The sequence below is a fragment of the Alexandromys fortis genome, unplaced genomic scaffold (assembly GCF_014885135.2).
Source record: "Alexandromys fortis isolate MF-2015 unplaced genomic scaffold, M_Fortis_MF-2015_v1.1 scaffold_16, whole genome shotgun sequence".
Taxonomy (NCBI): domain Eukaryota; kingdom Metazoa; phylum Chordata; class Mammalia; order Rodentia; family Cricetidae; genus Alexandromys; species Alexandromys fortis.
The window spans coordinates 9748093-9764269 of NW_026067893.1; the positions used below are offsets into that span (position 1 = coordinate 9748093).

General features: G+C 41.5%; 1 protein-coding gene across 5 annotated transcripts in view; it reads left to right on the forward strand.

Moving 5' to 3' along the window:
- Window positions 1-16177, forward strand: part of Sorcs1 (sortilin related VPS10 domain containing receptor 1) — a 486223-nt gene that overhangs the window by 317051 nt on the left and 152995 nt on the right. The gene's annotated exons all lie outside the window — the stretch shown is intronic.

A 16177-nucleotide genomic window follows, 5' to 3' on the forward strand; every position in this document is an offset into this window, starting at 1 on the left:
GAAGAAAAACCTTTGCATGAAATTTTGTGGAAATCTCACTTTTGATAGTGATATTTTGAAGTGAACATGTGAACAGAAATAGTCTTTCTACTTTGGTCTCTGGTTTTGCAAGAGAAAATTAAGGCTAAATCAGTTATGTGGTGGGACTAGACAATCTGCTGATGTGTGTAGAGAATTGGAAAGATGTCAGTGTCTCAGGACTTACATCAAGGTGTGAGGAGCATGGCATTATCTGGACGGGAAGGGATCTGGCACCATCTGAAAACTCAATGGTACTCTTGTGAGTTAAGTGAAGAGGGCCTGTGGCCCACCAGGTGGGGTCAGCGATGCTGGTATCAGAGTTCTGGCAATCATTTACAAACCATGGAATTTTTAGAACTTATAAGATGCAGCTCTGGGTACCAAGGAGATCTTCCTGTTGGCATTGATTGGCCAGCATCTGTGAATTTTAGGAAAGAGGAACATTTGTTCTTGTGTATAAGTATTGTTCATCAGTTTTTCTCTGTGACAGCTGCTAGTGCTGCTGTTGCCAAGCTCTCAGCTAAGATCTTAGCCCCAGAGCAAGCTTTCCATCTGCTGGATGCAGTTTCATGTCAAACCCAAGCAAACATAAAGGAACTGAGTCCTATAAAACACTGTGGTGAGGGGCTGGCACCCATACAGCTTGTTTAAGTGCACCGTCCTTGCCCCTCCCTCTTCCCTTACTTCTTATCTTCTTTGTACTTTGGGGCATACTTTTCTTCTATGTACAGAGATTTTGTTTTTCTCGTGTCTATGACATTGGTTGTTTTCTGTCCTTCAAGAAATGAAACTTTTAAGACCCTGAGAGGAGGATTTGGAAGTGTGGTCTGAAGAATGCTCAAGAGGTCTGAGATGCCTTTTTGTGCATCGTACTGAGTGCACAAACACAGCTTTTGATGTGAGCGTTAGACGGCCCTCAAAGACTTCTGTTGACCATATTGTTATTTTCTTTCTGGAACACAATAGAGATTTACTGGCCACCAGTTGAATGGAAATTTCAAACGAATAGCTGCTATTTAACCTTGGAGCAATTTTTATGCCCGAATGTCCTCCTCAGAATTAAGAGGATTATACTGTTTTCATAGCTTAGGATATTTCTTTTTCTTAGATGGTAAAATCTATTGAGGATATTATCAAGTATTTCAGTGGTTGTATAGTAGATGTTTTCAAAAATAAACTGATTGGAGAAAAAGAAAATTATGATTATGAATGGGATTTTATAAGGATTTTCCTGCTCTATTTCCTGTGTTCACAACATACAGAGGGGAATCCCACATCATGAGGGAACCAAATACATAGGGGTCCAGTCACCCTGAATTCATATTTGGCTACCGATATTGACTTTGGTTTGACACAGGAGATTTAGGGCAAGAGGTAGGAGATATGCAGATTTAAGCATAGTCAAAGTATGCACTGTTTGATCACTAACTCGGTTCTGATTCAGCAAGATAGTCGCAAAATGCCCCAATTATTGTTGTCACAAGAGATCACTATGGCTCTTCTTCAGGATGTCACTTCTGATCTGTGTTGTAACCTCATCATAATGGATAATAAATGCCAGAGAGGAAGCTGACTGTCCCTCCTAATTCTGCTGTTCCCAGAATCCAAAGCGACTGCAGGTTTTAGGGTGGTGATTTACCTGCACCTTCATCCTTAAAGGAACATAAGATAATTAGACAACCACTCCTTGTGGGATTAACATGCATGTGTGCAAAGTTAACTGATTTTCCACACTAGAAGAGAGACACAGAATGAAGGCAAAGATGTCAGCGTACTCTTGTTTTGGTTAGTCAATAGGACAAAGTGAAAAATCAATGTTTTGGTTATAATTGTACTAAATTTATTTACTTATTTATGTGTGTGTGTGTGTACCTGTGATATGTGTTTGTGTACTGCTGTGTTTTTATCCATGTACATGCCATGGCAGGTATGTGGATGTCAGAGGACAAATTATGGGTTTTGTTTCTCTTCTTTCACAAAATTGAACTTGGGTAATATGGTTTGGCGAGAAGCATTTACCTTTACCTGGTAAGCTACTCAGTTATTTATTTTATTTATTTTGATTGGTGCTTTTTAATAACATAGCCTTCCAAGTACCTTTTCAAGATCTTCCCAGACCGCTGCTTCTAATGCTAATATGTTCTAGAAACACTGAAATGGTTGTATCCACAAATAATGTTTCCCAACTATCTCATCCCTTAGCCCAGACTGGTTGCACATCAAGTTAATATAGTTGTCTGGATAATGCTCTACTGAATGGATGTGCACCATTCTATGCATCCCACAAATGATTGACAAGGAGAAAAGATGCAAATTGAAAATGTGAAGGAAGTAGTCTGAATTCTTAGAAAGAATTCAGGACAAGATTCCTCAATTTCTTAATGGTCTATGAGATGACATACTTTTGGGAAACCCCGTGGTTTCTAAGACAACATCAAATTTAGTCATCAGAGCCCTAACCCCTAGATATCCTCCTGCGCTGAATCACTGTGGACAACATGAAGAAGCGCATTGCATTTACTATAGGGACTTGAGAGTGCTGCTCTTTTCTGTACCATTTGTTTATTTCTGCAGCTTAAGCAGAAAAGACATTTTGTCCACTTTTGTGTGTGTGTGTGTGTGTGTGTGTGTGAGAGAGAGAGAGAGAGAGAGAGAGAGAGAGAGAGAGAGAGAGAGAGAGAGAGAAGAGGACAGACAGGAGAATGGACATACATTCCCTTATTTTAATGCCTGTTTCCCTCGACTTTCTTTCCTTAATACAGGAAGCCTCCCAAGGAAGCCTTGGCAGCAGGCTGAGGCTGCCAGATTACATCTCTATTTTAATTTGGCAATAAACTAGTGTACAAACTGTGCTATAAAACATAGCCTCCAACAGCATCTCTCAGTCTGTCTTAAACACCTCACTAAACATGATGTGTTGGGAAACATTCGAAACGAGAGAAAACAAAGAACAGATGTGACTGTAAGAAAAAAAAGAGAAAGAGGAACAGGAGCAAAGCAGAGGCATGTGCACTACCTCAGCCAGGAGGAGCAAGCCTCTCTGTGAGGGCTTTTGTTGGAGGAGCGATTTGCTAAGGGGACAATGCCCCACTACAGAGTCAACATGAATGCTGCTAGGGCTAAATAGCTTCTCTGGAGACTCCTGCCTTCTTCACCTGCCTGGCAAGGCCTCCCTCCTCAGGCAATTGCAGACAAGGGCCTCCTGCCACTGACCTTCATGCAGTTCAAGCAGCTTCCTGGCTATTCCTTTGCTGTATACATCCAAAACCACCAAAGCCATGGACTGTCTTCCTACTTGGACAAGTAGCATACTGAGGAGGGCAGTGGCTGGGCAGTGTGCATGTGGGGAGCAGGTGGGAATTCACAAAGGTGCAGGGAGCATGCAACATGCAGCTTCAGCCTCTGTCTTGCTTCACGGGATGACAGAGCCAGTGTCCAGACCTCCTGGCTATTTGGGAGAAGTAATCAGGCTTCATTTGTCATTTTAAATATATATTTTAAAATGTACATGTGTTTATAAATTACTCAGGAAATTTTAAGATGTGTGTTATGGTGGATAAAGAAACCCTATCAACTACCCTAAATTGGTCCCCAAGTCATTTTTTATTTTTTCTTCTTCCTTTTTTTTTCATTTTCTTTTATTTTTGTAAAATTTAATCAGAAGATGTTAATTTGTTTTATGATTTTTAAACATTAGAGTTGAAAAGGGAATCGCTTGGGGAGGTGGGGCAATGGGAGAGTTGAGACAAGAGCGAATAACACTGAAGCAGATCAGATCAAAGTCTTGTCTATGCATTTATGAAAAGTCAAAATGAAACTGATTATTTTGTACAGTTAATACATGCTTATACAAGATAAAATATTTGCATTCAAATGACTGATCTGTTCTGCACCTGAAAGACAAAGCCTTTAAGGCAATTTTGTAGTACATAATTTATTTTGTTTATAAGTTTATATTGTACCACTTTGGCCTTTATGAATGTTAAGTTTAATATATAAAATAATGCATTGCATAGCTGTATTGTCGGAACAAGGTGTTCTTATACTCTGTTCTCAGTTACGTGCCTGCCCCATTGCCTTTCCAGTATCCCCTCCCTCACTCTGCCTAATTCTCCTTTTTACCCAGTCAGTCCTGTCTTCTGTTGCCCTTATGGAAAGGACCAGCCACTCTTTATATCCGATTTAGTTCCTTCCCTAAGTTACTAAGCCAGCAAGCAGCAGCCTCAAGCTGGGACGTGACAAGAGGATGAGCATCTTTTGTTTGTTTGTTTGTTTGTTTGTTGTTTGTTTTACATACCAATCCCTACTCTCCCTCTCCCCCTCCCTCCTCTCCTCTTGCCCCACCCAGCTTCTCCCCACCCACCCTTCATCTGATCTTCATAGAGGGTAAGGACTCCCCTGGGAGTTCAAATAGGCCTGGCCCTTCTCACTGAGGCAGAACTAAGCCCTGCCCCCTCCTTCCTCCCTGCCCCCTCCCCATCCCACTCCACACCTAGGCTGAGCAAGGTATCTCTTCATAGAGAATGGGCTCCACTAAGTCAGTTTATGCATCAGGGTTAGATCCTGGTCCCACTACCAGAGGCTCCACACACTGCCCAAGCCACACCATTGTCACCTGCATTCAGGGGGCCTACTTCAGTCCTGTGCGGCTTCTGCAGTTATCAGTCTAGATCAGTGAGCTCCCAGGAGCTGGGGTCAGCTGATTTTGTGGGTATCCCCCGTCATGGTCTAGACCCCTTTGTTCATATTATCCTTCCTTCCCTTTATTTGATTGTACTCCCGGAGCTTGGCCCAGTGGTTAACATGGCCTTATATCTTTCTAGTACTTTCACTAAATGTAAGGTACCCGCTTTGTTCTGTACGGTGCTCTTGGATCTCCTAGCCACCTTCCCCTAGTGGAAGAGTCTGATGCTACTAAAGGATATTTCACCTGAAATACATCTTAGGGCATCTCTCTGCAGAGCCGAGAAAGAGCCTTCATTATTTGCGACTCCCTAGTTCCTGCTTTCCTTGTGATCTTTCCTGGTTTGAGTGAGCGACCTTGGAATAGTCAGCCCTAAATGAAATGTCTCCATCAACACGCGCCCCCACTCCAAGAGCTCAGGAAACCCCATAGAAGACGGGGTGGAAAAGGCATAAGAGCCAGAAGGGAAGGGGGATACAAAGGAAAACAAAAGCCTCTACATCGACATGCAAAAAGCTCATATGACCACAGAAACTGCATCAACATGCACAGGGACCACGCAGGTCCACACCAGGTCATCTGCATGTTATTATGGCTTCAAGTTTTCAGTGTTTTTACGGGATTCCAGAGTGTGAGACCCAGTGGGTCTTCTTTTGGGCTCTTTTTCTTCTGTTGGTTTGCCTTGTCTAATTTGATTGTGATAGTTTTTGTTTAATCTTATCATAACTTATTTTTTTTCCATAAATGAATGCATGAATGTATGAAAACCTAGCCAAGGGAGAGGAAAAATCAGTTTCCTCCCATGGAGTGACATTGGGTATGTCAACCACTCCAGGATAGGCCACATGGTCAAGAGTAATTGACCAAGATATAATTGGTCCACAATTTTTTTGTGTATATGCTTTTATTTGGTTACAGTTTGGTGGTTTTTTGTCTTTTTTTTTTGGAGAGTGGTTTTGTTTTGTTTTCTTAGTTTTGTTGTTGTATTGGAATTTTGTTTGTTTTTAAGATACAATTAAAGTTGAATAGGTCAGGGGAAGAGGATCTGAAACAACTTAGGGGAAGAGAAGAACATGATCAAACTATATTTAAATTTAAAATTTGTTCTCTTGGGGCTGGAGAGATGGCTCAGTGGTTAAGAGCACTGGCTGCCTTTCCAGAGGACCCAGGTTCAAACACCCCCAGCACCCACATTGCAGCTCACAACTGTCAGTAACCCAGTTTGGATCAGGAATCTAACACCATCACAACAATTAGCTTAAAATTAAATAAATTATTTTAAAAAAATTGTTCTCTCCATTTTCTGTCTCTCTCACACACATACTCATATAAATGCACACATATATTTTGAAACCTAGGTTCTACTGCTGAAGGACACCCTGAAGCATTTGTTTATCTGAGTATGGTTTATTTCAGATAACATCATGATTTTCTTTTTTCGTTTTAAAATGAATTATTTATTTATTTGTTTATTTATTTATTTATTTAGTCCTGGATGCAGTTTCCCCTCCTTCTCCTCCTCCCAGTCCACACCTCCCACTCTGTTCCCACCCCCCAATCCAATCCTCCTCTGTTTCTGTTTAGGAAAGGGCAGTTTCCCCATGAGTATCAACAAAACATGGCATATCAAGTTGCAGTAAGACTAAGTACCTCCATACACATTAAGCCTGGGCAAGACAACCCAGTATAAGAAGTAGGGTCCCAACGAGTCAGAGATAACCCCATTAGGAGTCCCAAAAAGGACCAAGCTACACAACTGCAACATACGTGTACAATACCTTGGTCAGTCACATGCAGACTCCCTGGTTGTTGTTTCAGTTTCTGTGATTCCCTATGGGCCCGTGTTAGTGGATTCTGTGAGTGAGTTTTCTTGTTGTGCCCTTGAACCCGATGACTTCTACAATCTTTCCTTCCTCTCTTTTGTCAGATTTCCAGAACTCTGCCTAATGTTTGGCTGTGGGTCTGTGTCTGTTTCCATCAGTTTCTGGATCAAGTTTCTCTGATGGCAATTGGGCTGGGCACCAATCCAGTCCCAAAAGGTGGTTAGTTCAGGCTACATATCCACTATTGCTAGGAGTCTTAGCTGGGATCATCCTTGTAGATTTTTAGAGATTACTTTGGGCCAGGTTTTTACCTGAGCCCAAAATGCTCCTCCCCCTTTCCCAGTAGTCTACTCTTGCCCTGTTTTCCCCAACCTAATAACGCGTGTTCCCATCCCCACCTACGCTCAGTATTCTCAGGAAATCTCTTCTATCTCCCCTTCCCAGGGAGATCTGGGTGTCCCCCCCATGAACTTTTCTTGTTACCTAGTGTCTCTGTGTCTGTGGATTATAGCAAGTTTTCCTTTAGTTTATAGTTAACATACACTTTTATTTGTATCCATTTTCCTACAAATGTCATGATTTTGCATCACATGTTTTGAAGCTATGACAGCCAGAGATCCACATAATAACGTGTAGAGAGAGCCCGCTTCATTCCTAGCCCCTTACTGGTGCTGAAGGACCACAGTTATGACCTAGGTGAAAATAGAGCTACAGATCTGTAACTGGAATGAGCCCCAGACAGGACCTACCACAGACGAACCTCTTTCCAGAGTGTGAGGTACGAACAGTTTTTGGAGAGCGCCTCTTCAGTCATTCAGTAAAAGCAACCATGCAACTGGAATGACTAGAACCCAGATGAAGCAGGGCAAGGTGCTTGGGAAATATAATTGATTAAAATTGTATTGAACCATTAAATATCAAACTATTGATATCCACAGTAATTTTACTTCTTTTTGTATAGGATAGGCAGCCTCTTAATGTCAAAATGGTGAGATAAAGATAGGAGACCGCTGGGGCTCGAACTGAATAACAATTTTCCCATGATTTCTGTATAAGCACTAACAAAATTGGTATTTACCTAAGGCCAGTGCATTTGCTGGAGGTTCTGCTTTAAGTAAAAAGACACTTGCTTATTTCTGTGCAATAAGTTGGGTCTGCTATACCATGCTGATTTGGCAAGACTTCCACGTGCTTGAAATTTCCCAATGAGAGAGCTGATTCCTAATCTCATGCATATGTAAATAAGTATTCAAGCTAAAAACTTGCAATTAGAGTGGAAACCAAGGAGCTCAGTAAATGTCAACCCTGATCCTTGTTTATAAAACAAATTCTCAAGCTGAAATGCCATCATATGCAAACAGGAATGGCCTGTGTTCAATGAGGGTACCTTGTTAAGCAGGTTATATCATCATTGGCAACTGCTACCCAGAACAGTTTGATCTATCTGTTCCTGCGGATTTGAAAGAAATTGACCACAGGAAGAAAGATAAATGGAAATTTCAAAGCAGTTCATTGGTATTAATACTTGAATAGACAGCACCATCCTACTTAGTGGCTTAGAGTGGATTCATAAAAATGGGAGAAATATGTTTGTAACTTTTAAGTCAGTTCTTTTCTATCCTATGGAATGCTTAATTGTCTTTAAGAACCTTGTTGCACAAACTCTGTTTCTCTGTCTCTATCTGTTGGTCTGTCTGTCTCTTCTCTCTCTGTGTATGTTTAAATTACTTTTATATCTCAGTGCATAGCAAATATCTCCAAATCAAAATAACTTATGGCCACACATTGACCTTTCCTTCCTTGGCAACCCTATTTTCCCATGTCTAATCCCTGGTCCTCAGAGTGTCAGTTCCAAGGAAGGGGGCTTTGACAGATGTCAGCGACAGCCCAGGAATAACCAGTGACAGGTTTGATAAATCCTGCCACAGGGGAGATTGATGGAGCCTGCAGCATGTGTCATCATTTCCAGTCACTCTTCATCAAAACCTCCTGCCTGCTCGTCCTCGGTGCTCCAGCCCTCTATCTTGCTGGTGCTTGGATCCATTCACCATTAGCTCCCCATAAGTTGTTAAATGATGGGATCTACTTGTCAGACTCCATCAGTTCCATCTCATTCTAATTTGTGCAAATGGTAGCAACGGACCTCTTGATGGCGACCAAAGAACACAAATATTACTCTTAATTTTGCTGCTCTTTTTATTTTTCTACCATGACCCATTCTCTTGAAGCTCCCCCTTCCCCCAATATGCTCAATGTTTAGCAACATTAATCACCATCCACATTTAAGGACTTTATAAATGAATTTTTTCCTTCTTTAATAAGCTACCCTAGCACTCTGAACAAAAATATAATACATAGTTTGTGGTGACCCAGAAAATATAGTCTCTTTTGGGAAACATCTGCTTAGGTAGGATTGTGAAGGGTTTTGGGGTGCAGTTGAGGTTCTGTCCCTGGAGATATGCAGTATCACCCAGATAAGGTTATGTTTCCCCAGTCTCAGTGATGCTTTGTGGATGGAATTTATGTCCTGTGGGCTTTAGTTTTTACCTAGGTTGAGTTCAGAAACTTTGGCACCATGGAAAACCTGTTTCTATAGATGGACTCCTTTCGCTCTTGTTAAATATGGTAGGAAAAGGGAGCTTGTTATTTGCAACACCTCCAGTCTGGCATCAAGAATTTATTTTAAGCCCTTGAGGTGCCATCTCCTTCTTGCTGAAGAACAGCAAGAATTGGAGAGCCAAGAGGTAGATGAGTGCTTTGTCCCAAGGCCATCCCCAGGGAAGTTTTTGGATGAGGCAAAACAAATAGAACTGGCAGGTTTAGCTTTTAGCCTTCTCAAGAAGTGCAATTTACAGGCCCCCTGCCTCCTAAAAGTCAAGGGCACAGCACAAAAGAGAAGTAAGTAATCATGAGTCCCTGAAAGGAGCCCACTGCAGGAAGCATGCCACCAGCTTAAGCCCCTTGAAGAGCTGTGTGAGAGAAGCCCAGGAAGCTGACTGTGGAAGTCGGCCTAAGAGACTTCTGAAGAAAGACATCTAAACACCATCAGCCAAAGCCTTAAATCATGTTATCAAACTCTTGGCTTCCCTGTGATTATCTCTGCACCACTATCTACGGAAGTGGCCTCCTCCCATCACTTTCCTAGTGGCAAAGTGAGTGTGCACTTGTCTATTCTCTTAAAGGGAAGATAGCCTCATCTGATTTGGGAATACTGAAAGACATCCCAGGATAGTGGTAGCTGCAAACATTTGTGCAAGAAAGCTGAATTTCCCTCCTACCAAATGAGAGGAATCCCTCGATTTTGATTGAACCAATGTGTAAAAGGAGAAAGGACTTTAGAAAGCTGCTGCCCTTATCCTCTTCTCTGGCCACATTCCCTTCTCATGGGCATGCTCTTGTGTCCCCTGCTGTAGTCTCCTCTATCACACTGATCCATCATCCAACTCACAGCTCCTGGGTTTTGCAAGCGATGCCTTCATTGACACCTGAGAGTTGGCTAGAGATCACAAGAAAACTACCCCTTGGTCCTGCTGCCTTGCGTTTTTATCATCACCTTTCCCACAACAGACGAAAGCAGACATGAAAACAAGCCAATGTGAGAATTCAGCCCATGGTAAACCCTAGGAGAGAGTTGTAGCAGGAAAGAGGAGTGTTGACAGCCCCAGAGCAACTGACAATAAGCCTTGAACACGGAGGAATGATGGGCTTTTGATCATTAGGTTGTATTTGCTAAAGCAGGGAAGTAATCTCAGCTACTGTACAGTGACTTTAGTAAAGAAAGATTTTCTGCCTCGCATTCTTAGTTAATCAGACTCCCTACTGCTGATTAGGCATTTCTGCTCTTTCTATTTTCCCCAGATTTTATTTCAAACTTTGTTAGTAGAATAAAATCAAAGACTACATAAACCTTATTTCTGAGCGCAGGGCGGAAGGTGAGTAGCTCCTAAAAGTAGCTCAAATGTTCTTTTTTTTTCTTCCAAATCCCCCCTCCCTTTCTTTTCTGGAAGCTTGGCATTGTTGGAGAAAGCAGCTGCCGTTTTCTTGTGTGTGACACATAGTAATGACACTTCTCAGTTCTGTGTTCTGACACTCAAAGAAACCTTGGAGCTGGAGACAGGCTGGGAGGGAAATAAATCTTATTTAGGTGCTGCCAACACTATGAATTTTATTAAGGTGCGCTGCCTTCTTCTTCTTCAGGAAAAGCCATTGCACTGCAGTGGAGCCCGAGTTATGGCTCTTCTCTTTGCTCAGAACTTTGCTGTCAGACACAGCAGGTTTAATTAATATATTAACATGAATGGCTGAGAGTTGTTGTTTTTATCCTTTCTTGCTGTAACACCATGCTAGACAATTAATTCCCAGGGAGAAAATGTTTGAAGAATATTCACAGTATATATATGACAGCCTTGTCTAGGCATAGACTTGCAAGGACTCACATGTAAATCCTTAGGACTTCCAAATGTGTTGATAGTTAGAGATTTTTCTTTGAGAATACTGACCTTGAGCTGTATATCTATGGAACCAAAACATATTCCCCTATATGAATTACCATTGTTCAAGCACTGAAACCTGAGCTTTTTATTATGCATATTCACGATAAGGGGACATCACTATAAAACATCAGTACTTTTACCTTGACTATATACTAAGTTCTAGGTACCTGTGAAAGCAGAAATGTGGGATAAGTGACCTTTGAAAAGTTTTCTGTCTCTTTAAGAAGTTGGAGAACATTCCCAGATATTTAAAAGTGATTTTATTTAGGTAGGAATTCCACTTTTCGCTGTTATAAGGCTACTAAAAGGTCAAGGAAAAATGCTGAAACAATTAAATACTGATATATTGTATCTCATAAAGCTAAGGAATGGGCTGGATCCAGTCTCCAAAGCCACGGCTTTAATCCTATCCATATTGTTTAGTAAATTAAAGACTCAGGTGGTCTGAAAAACAGAGATATACAGTAACAAGAGATTCAAAGATTAAAAAAAACTAATGGTTTACATATGTTAAAAATGTATGCAGGCTAAAGGTTAAAGTTCTTAAAGTAAAGAGAGAGAGAGAGAGAGAGAGAGAGAGAGAGAGAGAGAGAGAGAGAGAGAGAGAGAGAGAGAGAGTAGTTGGGTGTGGTGGTACACACCTTTAATCCCAACACTTGGGAGGCAGAGGTAGATTGACCTCTGAGACTTCAAGGTGTAGTAGCACACAACTTTAATCCCAAAACCTGGGAGGCAGAGACAGACAGAAGTCTGTGAGTTCAAGGTAGCACACACCTTTGATGCCAACACAGGGAAGGCAGAGGCAAGTGGATTTCTGTTAGTTCAAGGACAGCCTGGTCTACAGAGTGAGTTCCAGGATAAAGATACATAGAAACCCAGTCTCAAAAAGCCAAAAATTAAAAATAAAAGAAATAGAGTTTAAAATAATGCCATGTAAAAAAAAATACACAGAGAATCTTTTTTTTTTTTGTTTTTGTTTTTTTTGTTTGTTTGTTTGTTTGTTTTTGTTTTTCGAGACAGGGTTTCTCTGTGGCTTTGGAGCCTGTCCTGGAACTAGATCTGTAGACCAGGTTGGTCTCAAACTCGCAGAGATCCACCTGCCTCTGCCTCCCGAGTGCTGGGATTAAAGGTGTGAGCCACCATCACCCTGCTCACAGAGAATCTTGATACTGTATGGTATTATGCTCTCTTTAAATTGTTTGAATGCTGAGGAAGGAGCAACAGCCGCCAAAAAGATATTTGCTTATAAATGCTGCTGAATTAATCCAAGATAGGTATTTTAAAAATACCATGACTTCAATATTGCAGTCAAAACGTATGTTACTTTGGAAAAGAGATTTTGCTTTTGTTCCCACAGGAAATAAGAGACTGTGGATTCATTATGAGTTAAGAAAAATCAGGTTTGGTTAAGAAAGACTACCTGAGAAATCTCTGGTAGGAACAGATGGCCCAGATGTCTGAGTTCTACATCCAGAACAGATTCAAGACTGCTGCCTTAGATGATCAAGCCTCACAGGATACTCCAGTCAGGACTTGATCATAACTCAAAATTTTCTCCATAAGATTATCAATGCCCCCAACCAGCTGGAAGTAACCTGGAATACTACACCCACATTCCTAAAAAAAAAAAAAAAAAATGGACTATGGATATTTTCCTTTGTTTAAAAAAAAAGAGGGGGAAGTGGTGTTGGATAATTGTCTGTATTCTGTCAATCATGTTTTAAATAAATGCTGATTGATCAGGCAGGAAGTATAGGTGGATCAACCAGACAGGAAGTAGAGGCAGGGCAATGAGAACAGGAGTATTCTGGGAAGCAGGAAGCCCTTTCCTCAATCCTGCCCAGACCACCAAAGAAACAGGATGTGACCTGCCCTGCTGAAAAAGGTGCTGAGCCATGTGGCTAACATAGATTAAAAAACAATGGGCTAATATAAACTACAAGAGTTAACAATAAGCCTGAGATAATGGGCCAATCCGTTTATAATCTTATGGAGATATCTTTGTGATTTTCTTTGGGCCTTGCCAGCTGTAGGGAACTGGGTAGAACAGAAACCCCTAAGCAGGCCCTCATGTTGCAATATGTGACCAGTAGTTGGAAAGTATGTGTTGTTAGACTGTGGATCTTTGAAGGATGAGGCAAGAGGGAACTTTGGTGTATAGGGGAAGACTTACAGAGAAGGGGATTTTGGGGGTGAGCATTAGAAGAAGATGAGCACTGAAGGACAGAAGTCCTAAGGCAGACTTTGGCACAAAAGTAGTGTTAGTGAAGACAATGTGACCAGATGTGTGGGGAAAGGGAGAAGGCCCATCCCCTAAGACCACATGGTAAAGGGTGGCTTCTTAAAACAGAACAATGAAGGATGCCACTGAGCTGCATAAAACAGACTTGGTTGATTGGATTGCTGTGTATGCTTGATGTTTGTGGGCTCTCTAAATGCTCACAGATAACAAAACAGCCATTTGCCAACATATACCGATATCAGGAGAAATAACTGACTGTTTGACTGTTCCATAGGCTGAGTCCATGTTGAGTGGGTAAAGTTTGAATGGAAAAGACAAAAAGCACATAGATGGCAGCACCCAACAATTTTTCAAAGAGCCAAGTTCTCTTTTGGAATGTGGCAGCAGTGCCTGGTGTCCCATATGGACCTTCAGAGTGTCTATGTCATCATGGAGAACTTGTGTGATTCCAGCTTTTATGTACAGAATTATTACTTTAAGCAGTCTTGGTTCTTCTACATTTCCACACTGAAGTACGGATATTAATGCATATTTACATATAAACCACATGGCATGAATTATGTCCACTTTAATCTTAGAGAGAGAGAGAGAGAGAGAGAGAGAGAGAGAGAGAGAGAGAGAGAGATTGGAGACTTGCTACTGTTATACTATGTATCAAAATGCAAGAAGTTTGGGGCATGATTGGAATAAGAACTGAGCTGTGCTTTCCCATGCTCTTTGGGTTCAGCATCTAGAAAGAGTAAGTTTTCCTTTCCTTCCTTGCTTCTATGAAGGAAGCTGTGGTTCCTTCTTGCTTTGGCATTCTGAAAATGGATATAGCACGGGTGATGACTCAATGTGAAAACTATTTGCCATCCAAGCATGAAGACTTGAGTTCAGATATATAGACCGCACACAAAGTTAGGATCAGTAGCACAGACCTATAAAATCTTAGCCTTCCAATGGCGAGCTGAAGAGCTGCACAGAGAATCCGTTGCAGCATCCAGCCCAGGTACCTTGACATGGAAAGTGTGAACAAGGGACCTCATTTGAAACAAGTTCAAAGGAAAGGACTGATACTCAAAGCTGTCCTCTGACCTTCATGGAAGCACTGTGGCACATGCATGCCTATCATCAATCACACATACACACAAACATTTGCACAACCATACACAGGAGAGTGTGTATATGTGTGTGTCTTTGTGTATGTAGCATGAAGCACTTCCAAGAACCCTATTTTCTGCCTTGCATGGCTGAAAACATTGCTCATCATCATAGTAAAATATCAGAGTTAATCATTTTATTAAGAGAAAGAATTCTTAGACTCATAAATTTCAGCCAGCTGTGATTCAGCATATCATGGGAAGCTGAGCACAGCTGTTAACTTTATGGAATAACATCACAGAGGAGAAAGAAGACACTATGGTGTCACAGTGACATTTAGGATATGCAAACAGTGATTAATGGTCTCCCTACAATGCTCCCCGTACAAATATCCCACTGTCCCCCACTGGTGTCACTGAGGGTCCCTCCTTTTACATGTGAGCCTATTAGGAACACTCAACATTCCAACATTGTCAAGAAATGGTAAAAGTATAGTTACAAAAGAAGATGGAAACAAAATGTCATAGTCTCCTTTGTTGGTGAATCAAATACTATACAGTGGAGCCCAGGAGTGACTTGCTTTAACAGCTGAACATCTCATCTTTTCTGGATTACAGGATGTGTTTTGGCCAAATAAGCAGGTTCTTCCAAGGGCCAGTAAATATTTAATTGAAGTAAGTTGTTCTTTGGGCATGTTTGGTGCATCAACAGCTTTTGTGAGTCACTTGGTGATTCATTTGACCTTTTGTTGTTGTTGTACAGTTTGTGTGGCTGGGAAGAGAAGAGGAGGCAGGTAATGCCTTTTTTCAGTGCAATGACTCACCATCCGCTCAGTGTGGGAGATGGCAAATGCAGAGATAAGATGTTGAGGGTCAGGTGTAGCATATACCAGGCACAAGCCAGAAAAGAAATGTCCCACATGTTGCTTTCCTAATCAGTGGTTGGCCACTCTGGACAGCAGGTACCTAGAGAAAAAATATTCTTCAATCTTCCATAAGAGGACCCTTGGGTACACAGGGTCCAGGGGTGACATGGTGATCGTCAGAGCGGAAATGAGAAGTAGAAATGAAGTGCAAGCCATAAGAGAGAGAAATAAAAGACATTTGTGGCATGGGATGTGTGGAGAGTCTGGCCTTTGAAATGTTACCACCTGGGTAACCATCTATAAAATGGTCATAATAACTTTATTCTTCACAGGGCTGGAGTGACAAGGGGTGAATGAGATAATGTACAGAGAAAACTTGAGTTTTAGTAAGAACTTGGTCTGTGTGGCTTAGGGTTTTATAACCCGAGTTTCCTTTATTTGCTCTTTCAAAGAGTAGCAGAACTTGAGGGAGTGCCAATCAATGTCTAGTTTGACTTAAGGCCCACTCCTCAAGAAGGAATTCATACCTGACACTGATAGGGTAAACAGAACCAGAGAGTGCGTAGCCTAGAGACCTGGGGTAAAACCAAGTATTACTGATCTAAAAAAAGAATCAATACAATGACTCCTAATGATATTGTGCTACACTCATCGATCAGTGTCTTATCCAGTCATCATCAGAGAAGCTTCTTCCCGCAGCAGATGGGAACAGATGCAGAGACCGACAGTTAGACAGCAGCGAGAGGGAATCTAAATGGGAAGTTTTCATCAAATTGCTCCCCTTAGAGCTCAGGAAACCCTAATGAAAAGGAGGCAGAAAGAGTGTAAGAGACAGAGGGGATAAAGGACATCAGGATAACAAGGCCTCCTGACTCAACTGAGCAGGGCACATATGAGCTCACAGAATCTGAAGCAGAAAGATCAATGCCTGAGTGGATCTGCACTAGGTCCTCTACATATATATTT